Source organism: Aulonocara stuartgranti (assembly GCF_965226115.1).
Source record: "Aulonocara stuartgranti genome assembly, chromosome: 14".
Taxonomy (NCBI): domain Eukaryota; kingdom Metazoa; phylum Chordata; class Actinopteri; order Cichliformes; family Cichlidae; genus Aulonocara; species Aulonocara stuartgranti.
The window spans coordinates 39496907-39522877 of NC_138950.1; the positions used below are offsets into that span (position 1 = coordinate 39496907).

The following is a 25971-nucleotide window of genomic DNA, read 5'->3' on the forward strand; positions in this document are numbered from 1 at the left end:
CAGATTTAAAACAGTTGTAACCGGAGCTTAAAGCTCTGGTTAGTGGGGCAGGGCAATACGGCCAAAACGCTTTATCCCAATATATATTTGAAAATTTGCGCTAACGATATAACTGACACGAGACAAAAACAAAATACTTTACAACTCCACAACTTTATTAGTGCAAAACCCCATCAATGTATTTTCACTTAAACAAGCAGCTGTTTTTATGGCATTAAAGCTATATAAAAATTTACAGTGCAAATGTTCTTTGCTGACAGTTTAACCAAAAGGCATTTCCAGTGCAAATGGGCTGACATATCCTGAGCATAACCATGTATAATATCCACACAAGTTAAAAAGAGCTGCTTTGCGACATGAAACTGGAGTGTGCCAAATAAGTCAAATATGTATTTTTCGGATAATAAGGTGCATGAAGCGAAACCAAACAGTCAGATAAGTCAAACTTTTCTCAACTCATTCTTCTTGCTTCCTCCACTTCTGCACCGTTGATTCATTAATGCTGAAATCTCTCACAGCTGCTCTATTCCCATGTTCTACTGCGTGACTGCGAGCATGTCTCTTAACAGGAGCCATTTTGAATTCAATTCAATTCAATTTTATTTATACAGCGCCAAATCACAACAGCAGTCGCCTCAAGGTGCTTTATATTGTACAGTAAATCGTACAATAATAGATACAGAGAAAAACCCAACAATCATATGACCCCCTATGAGCAAGCACTTTGGCGACAGTGGGAAGGAAAAACTCCCTTTTAACAGGAAGAAACCTCCGGCAGAACCAGGCTCAGGGAGGGGCGGGGCCATCTGCTGTGATTGGTTGGGGTGAGAGAAGGAAGACAGGATAAAGACATGCTGTGGAAGAGAGACAGAGATTAATAACAGATATGATTCAATGCAGAGAGGTCTGTTAATACATAGTGAGTGAGAAAGGTGACTGGAAAGGAAAAACTCAATGCATCATGGGAATCCCCGGCAGCCTACGATTATTGCAGCATAACTAAGGGAGGATTCAGGGTCACCTGGTCCAGCCCTAACTATATGCTTTAGCAAAAAGGAAAGTTTGAAGCCTAATCTTAAAAGTAGAGATAGTGTCTGTCTCCTGAATCCAAACTGGAAGCTGGTTCCACAGAAGAGGGGCCTGAAAACTGAAGGCTCTGCCTCCCATTCTACTTTTAAATACTCTAGGAACAACAAGTAGGCCTGCAGAGCGAGAGCGAAGTGCTCTAATAGGGTGATATGGTACTACAAGGTCATTAAGATAAGATGGGGCCTGATTATTTAAGACCTTGCATGTGAGGAGCAGGATTTTGAATTCTGGATTCAACAGGAAGCCAATGAAGGGAAGCCAAAACAGGAGAAATCTGCTCTCTCTTTCTAGTCCCTCTCAGGACTCTTGCTGCAGCATTTTGGATCAGCTGAAGGCTTTTCAGGGAGTTTTTAGGACTTCCTGATAATAATGAATTACAGTCGTCCAGCCTGGAAGTAATAAATGCATGAACTAGTTTTTCAGCGTCACTCTGAGACAGGATATTTCTAACTTTAGAGATGTTGCGCAAATGGAAGAACGCAGTCTTACATATGTGTTTAATATGTGCGTTGAAGGACATGTTGAAGGACATTTTGGGCTCCTTATATAGACACAATATGGTAATATTATGTTGAAGCACAGTACGTATCACTCCGCGAGGCTCCTGCCTACGATAGCCGTAATGCTCCGACAATCAATCGAGCGGTGCGGGTTCGTAGCTTAGCAAAGTCGTACAGACAGATTTTTGAGCGCCGTCTACATAAAATCGGTTTGAGGTCAGTAAACACAACCAGAATTCATACATAAGGCACACCGGATTATAAGGGGCTCTGTCGATTTTTGAGAAAATTAAAGGATTTTAAGAGTGCCTTATAGTACGGAAAACACGCCAATAATGACGGCCCGCTTGCATGTTCTACAAAAAAAATGTGTTTTGTTGTGTATCTGACAGACAAAAGCCAAACCAGTTCCACATCACTGAGGTTTTCGCATTTTTACAAACCTTTTCTGGTTCATCCGTCTCATTCAACGATCCGCTGTCGCCCTTCTCGTTCTCCGTCACCGCCATGTGCGTATGAAAACAGAGGCACTGCGCATGAGCGTTTTACCCATATTCTATCGTGATATTTCATTTTCTTATCAGTGCCCAACATTGTATTACTGTGAACAGTATGACATGGCCCAGCCCTACTGGTTAGTTTCTGCTTTTTGTCTAAACCACGATCTAATTTTCATGAGCCAATCAGGATTGAGAATTCTCAGTGATTTGTGATGAAGTGTCATCAAGTCGTAGAACAGTTCCTGTTATCTGGCTTCAAGCGTCACCTTAATAGTGTTTTATCTTCTCTGTGGCTGTGAAGGCGGTCGGATCCAGTTTATGAAAGCCGTGATCTCAGTGAGCTCAGGGACTTGAGGAAAACTCAAACCTGCTGAACCACACAGCTCCTTTGGTTGGCAAACTGAATTGTCATTTCAAACATACGTCTAGTATGTTTCTCTGACAGGCTCGAGCTGCAGATGCTAGCTGATGGGCATGGATGGACCCCGGAGCATAATAAATAGCACTTCCTTTGAGAAGCCTGAACAATCTCATATTATCACCGTATCTTCATCACCTGTGCACGGGCACCCTTCTGTTGCATTTGATCCTAACATGAGCATTTACTTGTTGTTACTGTGCTTCAGGCGTGTGTTGTCTGAGCTTGTTTGCGGTTTCGTCCGCACAGCACACATTGATTTTAGTCATTTGCTTTCACTGAGCTTATCGGCACCAAGCGAGCCGTCCAATCAGCCGCAGGCGCACGCCCTCAACTTCCTGGTCTTTACCGACCCATGACAACCGATTGAAGCGAGAGGAGTGCGAATGCCCCTTCTCCTCATCTTGTCTTTGTATTGTCCTTTTTTGCAATGGCAGACACATTTGTGTTTATTTCACTCTCACTGTGTTTTCATTTTCTTTTTTAATTCGTCACATTTCCTCAGGAATAGCAGATCCAATTAGATAGCTCACCCTCGAAAGGATGGGATCATTATGTGGAATGTAACACAGAAATATGTACAACGAATGCTCTGAGACCGTGAAAATGAGCGAAGCAGGGCTATAAGCATTATGAAGATGTCTGTCAGACAATACACAGTGGCGGTAACGGCGCTCAGCTTTCAGCGGCAGCACCAGCTGTGCCCGATCCGAATGGGCACTGGCAGGGATCCAGGCCCAGAAGGGTCAGATGAGGACACAAACAGAAGAGAGGGGGGTGGAGTATGTTTGCAGGGCAGGCAGAGCGATGGAGAGAGGGGGAAATGATTGTGCGGAAGGGGGCGGGTGGAGGAGGAGGAGAGAACGAGGGAGCGTTTGGTACGATGAAGGAAACAAAAGGACGGCAAGAAAGGCAAACAAAGCCTGTGCGGGAGGGTTAGACCCATGAATTTGTTTGCTGATATACAAAAGCTGCATAGACACAGATGTCCTCAAGTCATCATCCACCTCGAACACGACACATATGATCCGGCTTGTTTGCATTACATTATATCTTAGTGCAAAGTGCGGTACCGAATCGTGCTTTTGTGAATACCTTTCTGTGTGCAGGAGAGATTTTTCTTCCTCTTAAAAACTCATTTTTCCTCGTCACCCCAGAGCAGACTATATCATTTAACACTCACGCAGCTGTATTGTTGATAGAGATGCTCTGGTTGGCAATTTCTGGGCCAAAGACAGATTGGGCAGATAGCCAGAGCAAGCTTTTTTTCTCATCTTCTTCCAGGAAAACCAAGACGTCCTTTTTTTAATAAAAGATGACAGTCTTAATCTTTGAGTGCAAATTCAGTTATACGACTTTATGAAACCAGATGCCAGAAATGTAACATTTTGCATTATCCATCATTTGTTGTTTAAATATTTTATGGCCATGTTGGGTGAAGGTGAGGTCAGAATGCCCCGTCCTAATCTCATCACAATAAAATCCACTTCATTCATTATTAGTCGCGTCTTGGATGAATCTCTGTCTCTCAGGAGGACTGACTCATTCCAGTTTCTATCTACACTTCCCATCATGTCTGCCTGCAGCTTCAGTTTCAATCCTCTTAGCTTTTTCTTCCCAGTGCAAGAAACGAGATTCCCAAGACTGGAGCCAAACGAGATCACACAAACGTTAAAACCGTATGAAGTAAACACCATCAGAGGGGAGATCACCAGGCCAAGCCAACAGATGCTGAGTAATGCAGAGGGGTCTTTCTTTACTGAGTGCCAAAGAAAAAATGAGTGAGTAATTAGTAAATTAGTGACCGTGCAGTGCAAGAGCGTTAAGGAGCTTGGCATCCCACTAAGGATTTGGAAAACAGTTGATTAGTTCATTCCTGGTGGCCCTCGGGAGACGCTTTGACTCACATCTCTTAAATAAATGTTTCTGTATCTTTATCATAAAGCTGCATTTTTGCTATGTCTGATTTCTGGCTTTCCAATAAATCCCTGTACATTCGTCCTCTCTTCACCAACACAAGTCCGCCACTAAACAAATGTAAAATGGGGCATTCAGCACATTGGTGAATAACATTGTAGTCCATTGTCAGTTTATAGGAATTCCATTCATCGGTCCCAAGAGAGCAACACAAAAGGCAGGCTGTAAAAAGCAACACACGAGCTTAATTTATAAAACGCAAAAAGGACCGAATTCAAAGTACAAGCAAAGGTTTAATAAAAGGAGCAAAGGCATGAAGACATCCTGGGTTATACCACAGGGTTGAGTTGCAGAGTGGAAGCAGGTGAGCAGACTTCCAGGTGATCCGGCAGGTGGGATTGGTCGGTTTGAAGAGCAGAAAGAGGAAACTAACTGAAAAAATGCCAGAAAATCAAAACTATGAAAAATGTTGTTCTGAGAGAGTCGCATGAACTCCGCTTATTTCAGAAAGGGATTCCTCTGTGTTTAGTTTGGAGAGATGTTTTGGCTCCATCGTGTTCTGGTTGTTGATGTGTCCTTTATGTTGGATCTGTTTTTGGTAGAACTTGTGCCAAATTTTTTCTCTTTATGGGGAATCATAGAAGTGGTCATAACCGTAAACCTTTCATAGATTCTGACAAACTCGTTGCTGTTGTCTTCATTTTGTCTTGGTCTAACTCATTGAAATGGGACCTGGCATTTTTCCGTCAGTCTGCTCAACGTCCGTCACATTAAAATGCTTTTCAAATGTGAAATCTAAAACTTGAAAAACCAAGCGAGGTGGACGAGTTCTACTCGAGTGTGAGGACGGCCAGTGTCGGACCGTTGCGGTGCCGCCATTTCATGTCAAACGGACTCTGGGGAAGATTAGGAGATACTTTTGTCAGACAGGCTGCGGCTGAATAGATGGAAAGAAAGGGGAAATTTAGAGAGTTTGAGAAAGAAAGAGGCAGAGCGAATGAAACTGGACGATGAAGAGCCACGGGGAGACCGAATGAAAGAAAAGGGGTTGAAGAGGGAGGGAGAGGTAAGTGATAGAGAGAAGGCCAAATGTGTCTGGGAAAGTTTTGGAGCTGAGGTGCATTGTGGGAGAGCAGACAGTGTGTCTGGGGGGTCTGAGGTGTGGATTAATGCCAGCGATTGGAGGAGGGCTGCCGCAGTTGTGCGTGAGCAGAATATCAGACGAAGGGAGAAGAGAGGAGAGAAGATGGAAGGGGTACAGACGCAGAATTTTGGAAAAGGCGATATTCTCCGCTCGTGTTGCATGAAGGAAAGCGCCAGTAAAGTTGAACAAAGATGTAAAACGGCGTACTTACAGAATCCTAATTTGCATGGAATCGAAGCTATTAGCAGCTGTGTAAGTGAAAACGCTTCACCTTGAAGTGTGCGCAGAGCTGCTACAGTCAGCCGTCCAGGGCACTGAGACTCGGGCCTGGGTTCATCAGGTGCGTTTCAGGCAGAGCCCATAATCCACGATCTATGAAATGGCACCGTACAACTTTTATTTCTGCATGAAGCAATTTGAAAGGATTACCAGGACTGCAGCAAACACATCTTATGAACTCGACACAGTCAAATTTCATTATAGCAAGATTATTGCAGATCTACTTTGAGTTAAAGGGTATATTTGTTTTTGTTCCCTGAAGGAAACTTCATGCTAGTTATCTGTATGCTAGAGATTGGACTGAAGTTGGTAGGTCGAGGCCACTGAGAAATCGGTCGAGGCTCACTCAGAGGGCAGAAGTGCACAACAAGCTGGTTCACTCCTCGTGTTCTTGGCTTGTTTGTTGTCCTGTCTGGGCTGGACTTTAACGCTGGTCCGAAATGGGTACGTTGGGAAACTGTTTAGGAAATTTAGCAGCCCCGTATGAAGATTTAGCTACATTTTAAAGAGGTAAAAAAGCAGCTGCTGGGTCACACCTTCCCCAACGAAACCATTGCAGCTGACCATGGGAACACGTGTTAGTGAATATCCACAGTGTCAACTCTGCTTATTTTAAAGCTTCACAGTGTTTCCTTCTGTGTAACGAACTTACTGAGGTATCAGGTAAAACATAAGCTAGGAACATTTTATCTTCCACCGTTCATTGTCTGGTCAGAACTGAAAGTTAAAATGATTAAAGTTGTGCTTGAAAATTAGCCATGCTAATACAGGCACATTGTGTTCACTGAGGCAGTCTCTTTCTGTGGAAATTAGATTTTTTTTCCTCCAGCATAACTTTAAATCAGTTGTGGACTGCCAGAAAGTATTAATGCATATAATCTAGTGTAGATGTTCTTCTTTTTTAAAGTATCAATGGCTACAAGCTTCACCAGTTTAATGATTTCCCAAAAATTCAACTACAAATGTAAGTGTAGGTTTGACTACATGTATAAGCTCATGGAAGATTTTGTTGAAAATGTCCATAAAGACAGAGCAGAATTATAGAGTGCACACCTGTGACACAGCACTCACATGTGAAGCAGACAACACTGAATAACCTGTAAAGAGTAACTGAACAGGCCGTGGGAGAATTTGTAAAGTCTGTAGGGACTTTGATTGGTTGTAACCAGACTAAGGCTTATGGGGTGCTCTTGGCATGTAACTGACCGGGGATAAACTATGGAGAGGTTACTGGGCAATGTGCTGATTTGCAATGGCTTCGACTTTAAACGTCCGTGACTTGCTGGATTTGCTGCTAACATCTGAGTGCCAGGTACCTTAACAGGAAGCTGGTTGGTACACAGAGTTGATAAAAAACAGCTACAATTTTACCTTCAGTCTTCGTGGTCCTCATGTGGACTTCATATGGTCACATTTTAAGCAGTAATCTGTTTGAAAAAGTGGGACAACACTTTGCTACGGTGTGGCCACCTTTTTTCAGTGTTTCTCAGTCCTGTCTAATGTTGGAAGCTTAGCCGTGTATGGCAGGTTAGTACGTGGATGGGAGACTTCCTGGGAGGGAATACCAGGTGACCTCTTCCCTTTAAAAGAGAGTTTTTCCTTCCCACTGTCACCAAGTGCTTGCTCAAACGGGGTAGTTTGATTGTTGGGGTTTTCTCTCTATTACTTTAGGCTTTTACAATATAAAGGAACTTGAAACGACAGACTCTTATAAATAAAATGTCTTTGTTTTTTCTAAAGACAGGAAGTAATTCCTAGTTTCAGAAAAACTAGTGCGAGATGACTAAATGTTGACCCCTTGTGGCACAAACTAGCGCTGTTTGCAGAATGACAAGTGAAAAAAAACCCCATCAATTGAAGGCACAACACAGAATAACGCTAAAATAGACCAAACTTATTTCAGGGTGAAATCTACGATAAAATCAAATATGGCTGCGGATTGGTAAAGGTTTGGCGTAGTCGAGTGCTTGAGCCTCTGCCCACAAACTGTGTAATCGGATCCACACATGCGTTATTTTCGGACAATCTATTTCTTACACTTGAATACCCAGAATTCCTGTGATGTGATGTCAGCATGCAGCACACGGCTGTTTGCCAAAACAGCCAGTCTGTAACACCAAAGAGTACCAGGGACAGAGTAAGCTTTCAGCGGGTCTCAAGGAGCTGATACTGCTGCAGTTTAATTCTTGAAGATATCTGCATCTTCTACCTGAATTTAATTTGTGTGAAAAAGCCCAAACTTGCAGCCCTCTGTCAGTTGGGAGTGCGTATTTCAAAACTATCTGAGTGCCGTATCGATTCAACTGCTAACCACTCATGTCCTATGATGGACCAGAGTGTATGTGCTGTCACCAGCATTTACAGAGCTGCACCTCTGCACCTGATCGCTCTGAGACTAAAACCGTGCCAAACAAGCCCCTGTTCCCGGTGTTCGCCCAGTGCCGGCCACTCTCACGGTCTTATTACTGGAGCTGCATGTTATCAAAAGATATCAGTGACAGAGGACATTTTTTGCAGTATTATGATACAGTGAAATCTGGAGCTGCTCCCGAGCTGTGAAAGGCAGGCATATGGAGAAATGGTCTGTATCTGTGCCTCGGTAAACCAGAGCCAAGTCCCGAAATGACTCCTTCTTTTCTGTTCGCAGCTGAGGCTAACTAAAGATTGGTATTTGTTTTTGGTGCGGGGAAGCTTTCCAAGAAATGTGTGCGTGCATGTGTGTGTTTCTGTATATGCACTCGTTAGTGCACGCACGAGTGTGTACGTGCATGCAAGTTAGTCTGCTTCTGGCTGTGTGTGACGCTCTGGGAGACGAGGATACGTGTGTGTGTGTGTGTGTGTGTGTGTGTGTGTGTGTGTGTGTGTGTGTGTGTGTGTGTGTGTGTGTGTGTGTGTGTCGGAGTAGTAGGGCATTTTGGGAAGAGAAGGACTGAGTGAGTAGTAGCTGTACCTGGACTCTCCTGTCCTCCCTGCTTTTTAAATGCAGAGGAAGGAGAAGAGGAGGAAGGAGTGTGCAAGGAAGAGGAGGGGGAAAAAAGGAGAGGGGGAGAGGTTCAGGGGTGACAGGAGGACGGCTTCATGGCTGCATTTTCCTTTCGCTGCTTTTCCACACTCCCCTTTCTCTTTTCTGTTTTGCCTTATTCAGCTGAGCGAGGGAGGGAGTCAAAGAGAGGAGGAGAGTTTTGCAGATAAAGACTGAAAAAGAGGAAAATCAAACCTTTTTTTCACTTTAATTTCTTCTTCGTAGGGCTGGGATCTTGGCCGTGTTACAAACAGATGCTGCTTGTCATTTGCTCGTAGTGCAGGGAGGCAGTTTGTAGAATTAACAGGCTTCTCGCTTGCGTATAGTTCTTATTGCTGCCGCGTGCTAAAGCAAAATTGTAAAAACACCAAAAAGAAAAACTGGGTTTTCTCTCTTATCGCTCACTTTTCTCCTTCTCCCTCCTTCTCTCCCCCTTCACTAGTTTCTCTTCCCTTTGCCTTTTTTCTTTTGTCTCACTCTTTCTTTACCCTCTTCTCGAGCTGCCTTTCAGGGTGCTCGTGCTACTGTAGTTGCATGTTTGAGCCTTTTTTTGTTCTTCTTTTCGATGGGCCACAGTGGAAATGATTGCCCGTACCTTCTGCCAAAGCACCGTAGGCCCTGCAGAGTAGAGAAAAGAAACATTTGGAAACTAAACGTAAAGGCAAATCGGTAAGTCATCGTGCTACCAGTGTCCTCGGACCTTTTTTTCCCTTTCTTTGCTTTCAGGCTGGTAATGTTGAGCAGTGTGGTTGCAGATTTTTCCTGTCGTGTTTACCGTTTGCTGTTTGCTGTGGTGAAACGGGCCTGATGCTACCTGTTGGCCCGCGAGGAATATCTGTTTACGCTGCATGATATTACAAAGTGCTAACGACATGCCACTTCCTCACCTCTCACTCCTTCACCTCTGTTGACCCCCCTGCCCCCTTTCCTTTCTTACACACACACCACCTCTGTTGCTGGGTAGACTGGGCGTATAGCACCGCTGGGTTTGGCTGCCACTGCTGTTGTTCATTGCCGAACAATGCAGGTGGTGGCCTTTTGCTTGTTTTAGTTTGTCTCTGGCACGCACGCACACGCACGCTGGTGCGGCAGCGCGGGCTGGCAGGGTGCTGCGGCCCCCGCCGACCTCTTTGTTCGGCCAATCTCAAGGTGTCTTTCAGCTCACTGGCAGAGACCCACTGACATACTTTAAGCAACTTGGCAACAGCTTCAAAGTCAGACATCACATTTAAATTCAGGCCGAGGGAAAAGAAGGAGAAGGAAGTTTAAATGTCTGAAAGTTAAAACTCATTCTGTTTTCTTCTGTTGGTGTTTGTGCTGCAGAACGACAACATTAGACAAGAATGTGTTCAAATGTGGGCTCCGCGTCATCTTAAAGTGCATCGCTGGGTTTTACCTGCAATCACATTTTTATACTGTGAATTTGCTGGAAAACATTTGCAAAATTAAAAGCTGTAAAAAAAATTTCTTTCCCAGAAATCAAAATTGTAAATATTTTGTCGTTATAGTTTTTGTAATTCCAGCAAATGTCAAATAATAAATATCTGTGCCGCAATTCTGTATTCAGTTATTAAAACCTCTTTAATAGCATTTCTTAAGAACTTTTGTCTTTAATTGTATTAGTTTGAACTCAGCATAATCCAGAAATTCAAGCTGGCATTGACTGATTTTTTGAAGAGAGCATTTTCCTGCTGTTTAGAACATTTTCTGTTAGCAGCCACATGCGTGAATTTTTCCAGCCATCGCTCAGTGAAACGACTTTGTCAGAGTGGGACAGAGGAGCCGGCGTAACTACTGCAGGCGCATAATATGAGGTTCAAGTATCTGGCTGTGATGCAGTGCATTGTGGGCCTACAGTGAGTGACTCCAGTGTGTGCTGAGGCATAAATAAAGGTTTTATGATTGTTTTTGTGGGAAAATTATTTATAATTATTATTTCAGTTCTTTTTTTTTTCTATGTGGATTTATTATTTTTTTTTGCATTAAACACAGCGATTAAATGTTTTCTGTTAAAGGCTAAACTTTGCTCACTCATGAATCATTTTTCCAGGCTGAAGCTGAATATTGGGCTCAGAGAGTATCACACTTGGAGCTATGAGTCGTGTTAATTGGTGGAATCGAGCTTTTCTCTTCTTTGCTGCCTTTCGAGCTGATTCCTGCTGCTCGGGGAAACAGTCGGACTTGTTGCACACACGCAGACAAATACGTTTGCCATAAATCTAAAAGATTTCCATAATTAAAGCTGCTCATTTGTTCCGTGTCGCCACGCTGATGGATTCCTGAAGTCATCTGCTCGCAGCCCCAAACCCGTAGATCCGAACTTGTGTTAAGTGACACCACAAGCTTGTATCTACAGGTCTGCGTCTGTGCAGCTCCAACCACCCCAAGCAGGATCAGCGGCAAACGGCGGGGGCTGTGCACGGGCTCCCAAAAGCTTTAACTGTTTGTGTCACAGGCACAGTCCCGGGGTTGAACTCTGACTTCTTACTCTAAATACATCGAATCGCCGTTTAACTGTGCAACAAAACTCCTCACACGTCCTCCGAGCTGAAATGGTTTCTTTGTAGAAGAAGAAATGGGACTTTGAGAGGTTAACAGTAAGCCAACAAGGAGTCAATTAAAAGCAAAAATGTAATTACAGCTTGTGTGCATTTCAAATGTTAGCTTGCAGAAAACTCAGCAGGTTTCTTCAGTCAGCAGTCAATTAGCTGCGGTGTGGCCTTCCTGGTGTTAATGAAGAAGACGCTGGCCCAATTAGAGAATGCATACAGATGACAGTCGGTGATGCTTGTTTTCTCACAAATGGCCATTACTTCTCATATGCTGACAGTTAAAAAAGAGCAGCAGGAAGCATTTTTAATTTCTTATCCCCCCCTCCAGAAAAATGTAAAATACTGCTTCAAGAACTGATTTTTATTTGATGTTTTTAACCATAAAAATTCCAAATTAGCTCACAAGAAACCCTTTAAATAACAGGCTGTTTCTCTGCACCTGGTTTTACAGAAATATACATTAGTAATTTGAAGAAATGTGGAAATATTTTTCTGTAGTTCCATACAGTAAAATCTGCAGATGTGACCAGTCAGATTATGGGTTTGTTGGTCAGTTTTGGCCGTTTTGTGTGTGTTTGTGTGTGTGTGTGTGTCTGTGTGTGTGCGCGCGCTTGTGTGTGTTTGTGTGTGTTTGTGTTTGTGTGTGCGCGCTTGTGTGTGTGTGTGTGTGTGTGTGTGTGCGCGTGTGTGTGTGTTTGTGTGCGTGTGTGTTTGTGTGTGTGTGTGTTTGTGTGTGTGTGTGCGCGTGTGTGTGTGTGTGTGTGTGTGTGCGCGTGTGTGTGTGTTTGTGTGCGTGTGTGTTTGTGTGTGTGTGTGTTTGTGTGTGTGTGTGCGCGTGTGTGTGTGTGTGTGTGTGTGTGTGTTTGTGTGTGTGTGTGTGTGCACTGATGGATTCAGGTCTCATGTTGGAGACGTTTAGCAGCTGTGACATTGATGTCACTGTTGTGTATATACTGTAGTGTCAGGTGTGCACGTTCCTCTCTCTGCGTAGGAAAGCTCGAAGGGCCAAACGCAGCGAGAAGTGCAACATTTCTGACTCCAAGGCGACTTTAAAAATCTGGTCAGCATTTGGGCAGAGGTGTGTGTGTGTGTGTGTGTCTGTGTGTGTGTGTGAGGGTCAATGAGAAGTCAGGGGTTTGGAGAAGCTGTGGAGTAAGGCATGTTTATCTGCTTTGTATATAGAGACCGTATCTAAGATACAGAGTTGCACTGCCAAGACAGATGGGATGGAGTGATGTCACGAACCAATAAGATACGACTCTTTGAGCCCGTGAGCAGCTTCCTTTTCCTGCTTCACGCCATTGAGCCCTGTTGGCCAGGTCTGCTTGCTCCCAGGTTGAGGTAGTAGGTTGTATAGTTGAGAATTACACCCCAGGAGATAACTGTACAACCTCCTAGCTTTCCCTGAGGTATGCACGGCACTCTGCACAGCTGGATCAATATAGTCCACTGTTATTATTTAACGGCGTGCTAAATCGAGATACCGCACACTCAACGTGGTCAATAACATTTCCCGACACTTTTTGGCCTGTTAGTGCGCGCGTGTGTGTGTGTGTGATTGCACATCATGAGTTGGTCTGTGGCCTGTTCGGGGTCAGATACCCGTTTGCATTTTAATATTGTGAAGCATTAAATCTGGACCTTTGTGGAAAATATTTTGAAATGCCTCTTTCTGGTTTCATTGATGTTTCTTTTGGGTTCAATAAACTTCTTATTTTGTCTCGCCAACTATCCAAAAACTGAGAAACATTTTCTTCATTTATTCCCAAAATTGTTGACAGTAATTTTCTGACATGTTTTGCTTGTGCTGCAGTGTATCGGATGTCCACAGCCGAAGTGTGAATGTCTCTTCCTGTAATTTTTTGCGTACTTCCGACTCCAGCTCTGTTTGTGTGCCAGCTGGCAGCGGAGATCTGTACTCTATGTTTGATGTGAAGGCAGCAGCGTTGGCCTGTGAGATCAGAAACGCTGCATTGTTGCGTGGCCGATAGGACTGACGTGCACCGAAGCGTCACCGGGTTTCCGTTCCGAGGCAACGGCGATAACCTCATTAGTGCTGATGACTGCGTGGAAGGAGGCCGGCTGTTTCGGTCTTGCTGTTTGTGCGGTGATGGATACGAAGGGGAGAAAAGCACGGGATTCAAACGGGAGCCCGCCACTGTAGCGTCCCAGTCCGCTCGCCATCAGTAACATCTGCTGTCAGCCTCGACAATTATTGTCACAATATTTCCAATCGGCAGATGCAGACTGCTGCTGTCATTCTGTGTGACATGTGAAATATTGTGACAGTCAGGGAGGAACAGGAAATAAACTGATTGAAATGATTACTGCACAGCAAAACAGACATTTTCATGGTTCTGGGCTGGCTTCTCCAGCCTTGGAGTGGATCTGCAAAGAAATCAAAACAGCAATATTTGAACTCTAATCCTGAATGCAAACCGAGCAGCTCTTCCCTCTGCGGCTGTCTTCTAACCCTGACGTTTTGCCTCTTCTGCTTTGCTGCTGGCAGCAGGGAACCTGCTGGATTTACAGCGTCCAACACTCCCTCTTCAGCAGCAGTAACATGAGCGCACTGGCCTTCATATGTTATATACTGAGGCCTGGCACTCGTCTACAAGTGCATATGTTTACAGCAGAGGAGCATAAGGCTGCCCCCTGTTGGTTAACCCTGTGAAGGATCCACCTCAGGTTAGAAGACTGCAATAATTTCATTTGTACAAATGCATGTGTGCTTTTACATTGACCATGTGTGCATACATCTGTGGGCAGTCCCAGGAGAAAGTTTTAGTTACGTTTTCCATCTTTTTTTGCAGAATTTGACACTTTTAAAAATACATTTAAGAAGTCAAGAGTATATGTGCACCTTTTTAGTTGACCTGTTGTAGTCAAGCCTTTATTTGTTATCAGGTTTGGTAAAAATAAAAAATAAAATCAAGATTAAAATCACGAAAACTCAGTTTCTACAAAAGCTTGTATGCTCTGTGAAATGAAAACAAGATTGATTGTGGTTCCTTTAGTAATTTCAAGGCTAAATTTGCGTACAGAGTGTGCTTTGGCACTGTCTTGCTGAAATGAGCAAGACCTTCAGTGACAAAGAAACGCTGCAGATGTATCGCTCCACAGATTGTGTACGTCATTGAGCATCACTGGCTCTCAGGCCACAGAATGCAGCATCTGTAATTTCCAAAGATGTTGTAATTAGTGAGACCACAGGGAGTTTTCCAGTAAATAAAGTGCTTCCATTTCTGAATCATATTTATTTATGTGTTTTCTATGCATGAGAGATTTCAAACTTGCATTTGTGGATGGTTTCTGAGTGAGCTGTGTTCACTGCTGAGTGCTCCTCATGAGCACGTTCATTATTGGTTTTCAGCATTTTCCTGTGCGTAAAGTTATCTCACATCTTTACTGTGTTGGTGAGTAGTTTAGCAACATTTCACACAACGTTTAATGTTTGCATCTGCCTTTGCTGCAGAACGACTCTCGGCCAGCTTTGCTCCGGGCCAGCACGCCATCAGGTTACTGACATCACACAGAAAAATCTCCTGACGGTGCTAATTACTGCAAAATGTTTATGCACTGTTTCCAGTTGAACATTGATGATTTTCACAGAAATCCAGTCAGCACAGGTCAGACGTCCTCTTCCTGAACCTTTCTTTTCGCCATCCCGTTGCCATAGCAACGACCTCCCGACCTCAGCTGCGATGGTCCGATGTGACAGGTGTCAGTCAAGTTCTCCGGTCGGGAGCGCGTCATGCCCGTCGTCGCCCCACCCAGCGGCCGTGTTTGTTTCTGGCTCTGCAGACCTGCTGCAGGTTTGTTTGCAGTCCTGCTGCTTTGTTGTCGTGCGCGTGGGCTACAGCCTGACAGATCTGGGTCTCTCTTGACGTACCGCTTGGCTGGCCGGGTGCAGATTCCTGGCCGTTACCAGCAGATAATAAATACTTGGAGAGAGCGGAATGGGATGGGTAAATCGGTGGCACCTGAGCTGGATGCAAAGTTTCATTAGCCAGGTGGTTTATTATTTTGGCTTTTGCACATTTATCCACACGCGTGTGAAGTTTAACCATACTTGTGTTTGAGCCTACACGCCTCAGCGTGCATGCGTGTGCGCCTTTGTCTGCCTGCTGCAGGCTCTCACCATCAAAGCAGGCTAATATTAGCACCTGACAGAAGACTGGCTCTATCTGGACACAAAGCAGGTGATAAATGAGGATTGCTGCATTGTGTGTGTGTGTGTTGCGCGTGCACACGTACGCGAACGTGTCAACGGGGAGACTGTAAAATATGTAGCATGATTATTTTTCACAACGGCTGGCTTACAGAGGTGGATCGTGCTGCAGATCCAGATGCTCGGTTTTCTACTGCAGCTGCATTGAGAAGCAGCACGACGTGACGGGAGATTAGCCGGGCTGCAGACGCAGGCGGTCGATCGCTCGCAGAAGGAAAGCAAGAGGGCAGTGTGGTCTCGGGGATTTTTCTTTTCTTCCTTTTTTTCCTCTCTCCTTCCCAGCCTCTTCGGGCCCGTCGCTGATTTGAGCCTGCAGCCAGTTGTAGGTCGCTGCTCTCCTTCGTTTCGCTCCATCTGTCCCTCCCCCCATCATCTCTCCTCTTTTTCTCCCTCCCTCCCTCCCTCCCTCTCACTCTCTCTCCCTCTCTCTCCATACCAAAGCCTGGGGGAGCCAGTGGAGATTAAATGTAGCCTGTATAAGCCAAAGCACATCATGTAGCAATGTTTCTATGGCCCCTCTCTCTCTCTCTGAGAGGATAGTGTGAAAGAGGTCGGCTGGTGTGAGGCGCAGAATAAGACAGCAGACAGAAAGACTGGAAAAGTGGATTTTTGTTGGTTTTTCTTTGCATGCCAGCAAAAGAGTGGATTTGTTTTCTGTTTGGAAAATGGACAACAGCGAGGTGGGAGAAAAAAAGGAGAAAAGGACGACTTTCTCCTGCCCCTAACCCCCCCACCCCCCACCCTGTCTGATACAGAGGAAAAGTGGGCCTCTGGCTGTAAGCGATTACAGCTGTGAGGCAAATTAATGGATGATCTCTCCCTCTCTTCTCGTTCTCCTTCGATCAGCACGGGCAGGAGAAAGAAAAAGACTGAGGGAGACTCTCTGGGAAGGAAGAGAAGGGAGAGGGAGGTATGCTTTTTCTTTTTCTCCTGTCTTCCCTCCTTTCCACCTCTGCATGTGATTGGAAAGAGAAAGCGGAGCGAGACAAGAGATCAGCAGGCACATTGGTTTTTGTCCTTTAACTTGGGTGTGCGTGCACGTCCTCCCCCTTTGTCACCAACCTGCGCCCGAGACCTGCAGGTTTGGACACAAAGTAAGTAGAGGCTGTGTGTGTGTGTGTGTGTGTGTGTGTGTGTGTGTGTGTGCGCACACCCCCCGCCCCTTTCTCGCCCCTCCTCACGTCGGTGAGGCAGAAGCTGGCATGCTTCACTGGCTGTGAGCGCTGATTCTGAGGCTCAGCTCTCTTCTTTTACCTCCTTCTCTCGCTGCCTCTCGCCTACCTGTCTTACCTAACCTTAACTAGTGCATCCTTGCAGTGCTTTGTTTTCCTGGAAACGGTCTCAGCGACTGTCCTGACCGGACTGCGTGCGTGTGTGTGTGTGTGAGAGAGAGAGCAGCAAGAGCAAAGTGATAGAGGGAGAGGGAATGTGCACATGGTTCATTCCGGCTCAGTCCTACCACCCATCCTCATCTTTCTCGTCTCCGTGCCGCTCGCTATTTATTCCGCCTGAGCTCCAGCAGGACTGACCGGCCTCGGCTTTGTACCGCTCTCATCATTTTTTCTTCAAATAAAATGAAAGGAAATCTCTTTTTCTGAGCGTTAGCGGAGCCTTGCTGGCGTGCTGTAAGTTTAAATCTGAGCTTTCTTTCTCTCTGTCTCCTCTTTCTTCCCCTCCCTGAGCAGGCAGTGAGCTCGGAGAGCAGCGAGCGATTGGGGCATCCTGGATCCAAAGGGGAGGGTGAGTCGATACCAACAAATTCTCTTCCTCTCCGCTCCCCATCTGTTTCCTACGCTTTAGACCACCATGGTAGCAAGAAGGAACTGTAGAGCTTTGTCATCAGGCTTGTCTTTTTCCCTGCGCAGCCTCTCGGGAGGATTGGGAAGCTTGTGCTGAACAGGGATGTGCACTTGTAAGCACTGAGCGGTCGCCAAACGATTTTTGTTGCACCAGGCAAAAGGCATGTCGGTCGGACGAGCATGCAAGTCATCGTGTGAGATGGACTGTGAGATGCTGCGCTGGTCTGGCGCAAATTTCAATGCTGAAGCCGATGCATCCACGCGGGGCTTTTGTCTTTTGCATCTCCTGCAAGTAATGGTTACTAAAGGACAGAAGCAGATCTTTGGACATACAGTACGGCAGCAGGCTCTGTACCTGATGGCAGGAGGCATTTTTCAAAGTGCTGTATTGTTCAGCCGAGGTGGGGGAGGGGGAGAGAGATAGTTGAGGGAGGGGGGCTGGCCAGTGTTGTGTCTGGCTGAGGCTTGCACTTGTTGTATGCTCACGAATGCATAGGGGGCTGTGGAGCTTGCAGCTAATGCATTGCCTCTGAGGCTGTGCGAGGCAGAGCTCACTCTGTATGCAGGAGACGCTCTGAGTCCTCATTTGACTTATAAGCAAGTCCAGCACACGGAGGTTATTCCTGCGCAGGAATACGAGTGATTTCCGAGAGCTGTGCAACGAGGGAGAGGAGTTCGTTTAGGATACGCGTCTTTCTCCATCCCTGAGACCCTAACTTGTGACGTTGTGCTTTCATGTCCACGGGTTAGGCTCTCGGGAGCTGAGAGAGATGCACAGGCAGCGCTATCTCCCGCACCTTCCTGCCTCCAACAATGGCGACCGAAGGGGGGGGGGGGCCGTGGCGCAGTGAGCTAAGGCGTTAACCATGTCACACTTCACAGCTTGACTCACACCCTGGCATGATGTTGTTACCTGGAGTTTTCGCTCTTCCCGTCTGCCCGCTTTGCCGCCTCGCTTCTTCACAGCACATGAAATCAAGTAGAGCTGGTCAAATATCTGGGCTTCAGTTGATGGGAGTGTAGCATCGTGCACGCTTTATTGAAGTCATGTGACAGAGCTGAGGCCGCCTGAGCTAAAGGTGTGCAGAGGGGTGACAGGAAGCGATCATCTTGTTACAGCTGAGGCTCGATTCTCGCAGTATGGACCACAAGCACCATGTTGGACCGCATAGAAAAGCTTTACGCTAAAGTAACATGTTGATGAATCTCCGCAGGATTCTGTGTTTGAGTTTTCGTGTCACGTGGTCTGAAAAAGAGGGCCCACTCAGAGCTGTAATGGCTAATAATGACTAATACTTACTGTTAGTTACTAATTTTTTAAAAACAGCTTCAGGTGGAGCACTGAAGCTAACAATGCTCGCTAAAACCAGTACATGTTCCTGCTAAAGCCAATAGGTGTTGCTGAGCAGCTTGTGATGGATGGTGCTAATGCCGTGGCGATGGTGTCAGTCTCGTCTTGTGCACAGTGATAAGTCTTGCAGCCCTTTTGCAGCAGGCCTGGATACTTGCTCGGCGTCCGTGACTTGAGAGCAGCACAGAGGGATGTCGAGAGCGTGACTATGACAGCTCTGTACATGATGTGCTTGACCTCAGCAAACCCTCGCCAACATTAACGCTTATTCGCGCGTGCCAACGCAAAGCAAAGGTGACAACGTGAAAACACTGGCAGGCGGCTAGCAGCCATCGCCGGGGCATTTCTAAACTACGATGATACCACCACCGACCGCGATCCATGAATGAACGGTGCAGCTGCTGAGTCGATTCTGATTGGACTCTGGTGTCTAGCTGCGACACTTTGTCATCGATAGTAACGAGGATCCTACCTGCTGACTTGGTCATAGAGGCACGTGGTGGCTTTTGTTGCACGAGCTTCATTTCTCACCCAGCTGCTGGTTAATGGGTGAAATCTGCACATCCACTCCACCCTGCAGGTCGCTCTCGCGATACCCATTTGCAGAACAGCAGCAGCTCTTTGACTACCTGATTCTTCGATATCTGCCTGAACTCCTACTCCACCGTGTTGTGGCATTAATGGAGCGTAGCAGGGTATCGATGATAAGTTATCTCCATGGATACTCCCCTTCATGCAGAAAGTTCAGTGCTAGATTTGTGCGTTTCATATTTTAGCAAGGTAATTAGCAGGGTCGATGTACGGTGGTGACCCTAATGCTAAACTCATTTTCATTAGTAAATGCTTCAGTGTAACGGTTTCCACTTCACTTGTGTTTCTTGCATTGACAGTTATGTGGTATAATATACCGATGTGTTGAGCTTCACCCTCTCAGTGCTTTGCCTCCAATCAGAAGAACCTTTCATCGTGTTGTTGATGAACCAACATGGACTGTAGCTTGAACCCTGCTGTCTTATGTAATGCCTCTGTGAGCCCCGTCTCTTCTTTTACATTCTCTCTGCCTCCAAATCGCTTTTGATTCGCTCAGCTCAGTGAGCGCACACTAACCTGGAGCAAGTTAGCGCCTAGCCGCTAAGCTCCAAAGGAGCCGCAGGCTTGCGTCGTCCATTGTTCGGCTCCTCTGCACACTGTCTGTACACTGTGTCCCCAAAGCTGAGCCAGACATGGAGGACAGACACTTACAGTGTGACTGCTGGGCATGTACCAGCTACGATAAGCTGCTCCATCACCCAGATTATGTTAGGATCTTTATAGAAAATGTGTTTCTGTGCTTGCTTTTCCACAGCAGAGTCTGGAGTGGTGGTCTGGAATAACGCGTGCCTTGCAAAGCTGCTGCACCACACAATCCCAGGGATTTACTCTAGTCTAGTTTTAGTCTCCAGACTTGCAAAATTCAGCCGGGAATGGCAACAGTTGATTGTAATCCTGTTTAATGTGGACGAACTTTCCGTTAAGACGGACTGCTGAAGGCCGACCTGGTGTGGGTTTGTGAGGACGGTCCGTTGGTTATGCCTAAACCCTCTCGTGAAAATCGAGTCAGCTTATTTCAGAGTAAAAGTGAGAAAGCTCGATCGGCACGCTGTGAAAATGCATCGACGTAGGCGACAGACGGCTGGCGATGAGCCTCTTTGTGGCAGCGGGGATGGTTTCCCTCTGCATCAGCCTCGCTCGCCAATCTGCAGCTTTTTTTCTGCCACTCCCTTCGACACACAGCCGCTCTCTGCTGCAGGCGGGAGAAGCTCATTCATCAATAACCAGTGTGCTTCCTACACTATCTGTCAACACGTCTGTGATGTGATGTGTGTGTGTGTGTTCCCCATACTGCAGAGGGGATCGCTGCCCCTTCCAAGTCTGTCGGTGAAACAAGATGGCGTCGCAGCTCCACGTGGGTCCTCTCGTGCCGGCCAATGCTCGCTACCCACGGCATCTGAGAGCAGCAGAGGGCATTTTTTTGTTTTTTTCTAACTGTTGCACACCTGGGGCCGATTTTCTCGCCGCGTAGCTGGAATTGCTGAGGCTCTCCTCGGCTCTGCAGCTTGGCCAAAGATTTAGAATTTGGGGCACGTCCAGAGCTTTCATTGTTTCTCTCATTTCTGTTCGCCCGGTCTGGGCACCGACTGCCAAACTGTACGCTGTTTTGTCTGCCATCTGGGCGGCTTTGAAATGCGCTGGTGGGATGGACCGGTGCATTTTCAGCATCACTTGTCGTTTGTCTGGGTGTGTTGGTGCGCAAGCCTGTGTGAACGAGGCAAGTTTAGAGGAGCTTTACGCACAGCCGCATTACAGCAGCAGATTAACCAGACTACAGACTAACGAACCTCATTAATCTGAGAGTCGCCCACAGTATGTCAACAGTCACACACACACACACGCAGCCGCACGTCTGTGCATTAAAAAGCTCCTCCAATAAAGAGCCAGGTAGTGACGAGCGGCAGCAGAGCCCTGCTGCAGGTCACTTTGCATTTAAAGAAAGGCTGGAAATCCCCCGATGAGTCAACGTGTAACCCTCCTGTGCATCATCATCATCGTCGTGTGTTTTTGGTGGTTTTTGTACGTTTGAAGGAAAACATGCTGAAGCACACGAACCAGAAAGCTGTGCTCATCATTTCTTTTTGTTAACATATTTATTTCAATTGGTCGGGGAGATAATATCAGAAACATATTTGGTGGTGGGAGAGCGATGCATCAGCTGGATCTGGATGAGATCAAGTCTGTGACACAATTTGAGGCTTTTGCTTCTATGAATCAGTGCAGCCTCCTATTACAACATAACAGTGATTATGAGCTTTGTTTATAACGGTAAAAATGACTTGTCCTGTATTTCAGTCTTTCCTCTGAAGCTGGAGTCGATAAAAGTCGTAAAAACTCTTCCTGTTGAGCGATAATGTGAAAATCTTTTCAGAATGTTATTAAAGCAAAAGCTTTTATTTTCTAAACACTAACAGGTATCAGTACAGAAGTATTTTATTGATTAAGATAAACTGAACAGTCATGCTGTAAACACTGAATCGTTTCATTCTTTCTTTTAAAGCAGAAAATCCTGCAGGATCTGCAGTGGATGTGGATCTGCAGGATCCACATGTGCGCGCCGACCTGGACGAGGCACCTTCGACTTTCTGTTCAAACTGAACAGGCGTCCTCTGACGTGTGTTCATGAAGAACGTTCAGAGCTGCGATCCTTCTTTGGCGCCGATTACCTTAAATGTGAAATAGAGGGTGCGATTTAAAGCTTAAAACTCTGTCCCAGTACTGGAGCTGTCTGAGATGAATAAACTTCCATCTAATTCCTGTCTCAGTGAACTGTCTTGGTATTGTAGCTTCATGCTGCTCTGTTCATCTGTGGTGGCTGTGATGCTTTTGTTTTAGCCTTCACAATGTGCTTCTAGTGGAAACGGAGTGAAGAGCAGAATTTGTATCGTGTGTGAAGTTCCTGTTAGATCATTTAACAAAGCCGGCGCTCGTTATAACCGACACGATACTGAAATATGCTGCATCTCAGATTTAAGCCAAGCTACTGAACAGCACTGCAGCTTGACATACTGTACAGAGCCTGTTACGACCTGCCCAGCAGTCTCGTGTGACTCAATTCACCATTTTTTCTCCAAACCCAGTTTTCCGACTGGTTAATGTGCTCCATTAATCCACACACACGTGTGTTTTTGGATATTTCCAGATGATCCAGTTGTGCTATTTTTAGACTATTTGTCACAAGTTGTTTTATATTATATTCTGATGTAAACTTCGATTCACCCTCCTGTGTTATCTCAGTTTGTGGAATTATTTGTTTAATTCAAACCGACTGTGGTGAATCTGGACGCCACGTTTGTTCATATAGATACTTCAATTTCTTCTGAATAAATATAGAAGTTTTTTCTCTTCCTTCTGATGTGTCCTACGTGTCTAAATAAAACCTCACTGCTGTCATTTCACGTGACTGTCAATTCTTTCAACTCTTACACTTATTAATAGAAGCTCTGTGTGAAGCGTGAGATTCGGCCGTCTAACGTGTTTTTATTTCATCTTTGGGAGTATTTTTATACTCTATTATTAAAGCTCCTACTGTTGTTTTTGTTTCTGTGAGTTACAGAGACGTGTTACAGGATCTCCTTAAAAACAATAAATTAAAAAAGACAGCTGACGAGGACGATGTCAGTCTTCTTTCAGCTCTGTCCATATGTCTTTAAATGAGACATTTTTATATTGTTGTGAAACATGAGTCTTTTTCTGACCGGACCTACATTAATGTTTGCATGATTTATTAAAAGTGTGCAGATATCAATAAGTGTTTCTTTGTTGCTTTTAGAGGAAAATCAGCACATTCTTGGTTTCAGTGTTGTGGTTGTGTTTTTCAGGCTGTGCTCGGGCTTCGTTGTGTAACAGCTTTTAAATGACTTTGTCTCTCTCTCTCTCTCTCTTGCAGCCTTTTAGACCAGGTCAGGACATGTCGGGGAACAGTTCATGAACACGAGATGCATATAACAACCAGCTGCCCACACGCTGTGTAGACATCTTTCTTTTATAGCTTATAGTTTGACCAGGACATGCGTGTGATCTCTGACAGTAGGAGCTGCTTTTTAATGCTTCACATGTCTCTGTAATGTAAACATGTAAATAAAGTCTTAATGAAATGTCCTTGTTTTCTGTTCTTTGACGAAATGTACCAACATTTTAACATTTATGGGAAATGAAGAATGCTAACACAGATGTGCTAGTGTTAGCTAATGTGTTTCTTATTCATATATGAAACTTATTCACTGTGTTGGGCGATTTCTAGTTTTCTGCTTCAAAGTATAATTGTTGACATGCAAACACTAGCATGCAGTGTTTTGTGAGCAGTGCAGTGTTTAAGATATCAGTGCTAATGTACCCCAGTATCTTTGGTCACATGTCAACATGGTTAACAGTCCAACACCACACGTGGTGAATTTTTATACACTTTGAAAAAATGTCTAGTCCGGTTTAAGCACAATGCAACACAGTACCTTTAAGTGGTACGGCTAAAACTGTGATATATGCAGTGTACTAGTACCTCCAACCTAACAGTAACAATATTCTCAAAAAGTATACTATTAAATTTGATACATAGGTCACAGGAGAATCCTCACGTTTCACCGGTCCATGCAGCACAGTTCATTCTACCTCATCCTGCCTCCTCATCCTTACTGATTCACCACATTTCCAAGAAGTACTTTGAACAGCCCGAGAGTTCTGTCTGGACTTGTTACTTCCACATAGCTGTTGGTTTAATATTGGACAGTGATAACGAGACGGATTATGGACACATAAAGCTTCTTTTGCAGAAGGATTAGTGAGTGCGAAGATGGTATGAGAGTACACGGGGCCTGTACCTTCTCCAGAGTTCATCCTATGGTTGGTGAAATCAGATCATAGCTATCGCTTCACACACATACACATACAGGGAAGATGATGCTGCAAATAATAGTGTATTTTTTGGGAAAATCAAACAATATCAATTTAGAATAAAGGAACATTTTTTTGTGTTCATTGAAATAATCTTTGAATAAAGTGACGCACTAATGGATCGTTCAAAGTTGTCGTCTTCATTTTATTTTCACTTCTTAAAGAAACATCACATTTGTAACTACACATTTTTCTCAGTGAGCTGAATGCTAGAGTCAGCCAATAATAATGAATCATGTCAGTTTCTGCTCACAGTTATCAGGTAAGTTCATCAGGATTGACTTTAGTGGCTTTCTTTACATGCAGAGTCATTTAAAGAATGAGTATCTAACAAACACACACTATGTTAAACCTGCGGGCACATATTTGGATGTATTTCACTGTTTCCACACTTGGATGTCCCGAGCCTCTCACCTCCACGTGAGTCCATCTAACACTCGTCCTGTGATTTGCCATGAAATGCTTGAATTATAGAAAACAAACAGCAGAGTGGAAATTCGTTGTAAAACATGATTTTTAACAGGATATTTTGACGTTTGGTTTTAGAGTCGTGCTTATTTTCCAAAACTGTCACTTGAGACTCAATTTCTGCATTTTTTTAATGTAAAATGAGGAAAAATCAAATACAGATTACCATCTAATCAAATGTATTTCTTTTGGTATTGATTGTAATGTCTTAATGATTCAAAGATGATTAGGACTGTTGCACCAAAGAAGCTGATTAAATCTGTTTGTCAGCCGTGACCACTGGAACAAATATGAGGAGGCACAGCGAGCGTCCCCACAGCCCAAAGCCGAATACCTTATTTGACATGATATTTTCTGGTCACCCGGTTCGCTGTCTCTCGCTCTGCCTCCATCTCTCGCACGCTCTGCCTTTAAATCCACGCAGAGATTTGGCTCACACACACTGGAGCTCTCTGCAGCTGAAAGTAGGCCAAAAGGCATCTGAGGACAGGGCGAGGGAGAGACAGGGCGAGGGAGGGACCATTACATGAGGGAGGATATGAGTCTGTCGTTCGTGCACCTTTCAGTCCCGTTCATTTTTAGTTGCTTCTGATCAGATTATGTAATAAATTCAAAAATCTTTTTGTTATAAATACTCTACAGACGGTTATTACTTCACTTAAATCAATAGTTTTTACTTTAATTCCAACAGTTTGATAACAATTCATTGTGTGGCAGGAAAATTCCCAACAATATATCTGAATAAAAATAACTGAATAAAACACAATATCTAAAACATTCAAACCATACAAACTAGGATATGACAGCATTCAGTTTTTAATTATTGTGCAAATCACAACAGCTGCCTCGAGGTGCTTTATACTGTAATACAAAGACAATACAATATTAAAAGTAATAAAATGCATTCGATTACATTATTATTATTTCATTATATATTATTACTATATTATTCTATTCATTATATTTGTTTTTGTTGTTTGTTTTAATTGTAAAGTAACGTCCTTTTTGTATTAACTTCTGTTATTATAAAATTAAAACTCTTTTTATTTGTCATCAGACATTCTGCTGCTGGACAAAAGTCAAAAATCATCTACATACATATTTGTGCTTTTTCTTATTGTTCAAGCTCAGTAACGTTTATTACAGCATCAAGGCTTTATTCTTTATGTGTTTTAATTTCAGGGAACATCCGTTGAGTGCCGTCTGTTTGTTTCACACAG

The 25971-nt window shown here is 44.6% G+C and overlaps 1 long non-coding RNA gene across 5 annotated transcripts in view; it reads left to right on the forward strand.

Moving 5' to 3' along the window:
* Window positions 1-24413, forward strand: part of LOC309688502 — a 127220-nt gene extending 102807 nt beyond the window's left edge. The window contains exons 1-3 of one of the 5 annotated variants that reach the window (XR_014271093.1): window positions 15581-16746; window positions 17338-17392; window positions 21894-23494. This is a non-coding gene — a long non-coding RNA (uncharacterized lncRNA). Of the gene's footprint in view, window positions 1-15580; window positions 16747-17337; window positions 17393-21893 lie in introns of those variants that run through there. The other 4 variants (XR_014271094.1, XR_014271090.1, XR_014271091.1 and 1 more) reach the window with 4 other exon arrangements.
* Window positions 24414-25971: the final 1558 nt, after the last annotated feature.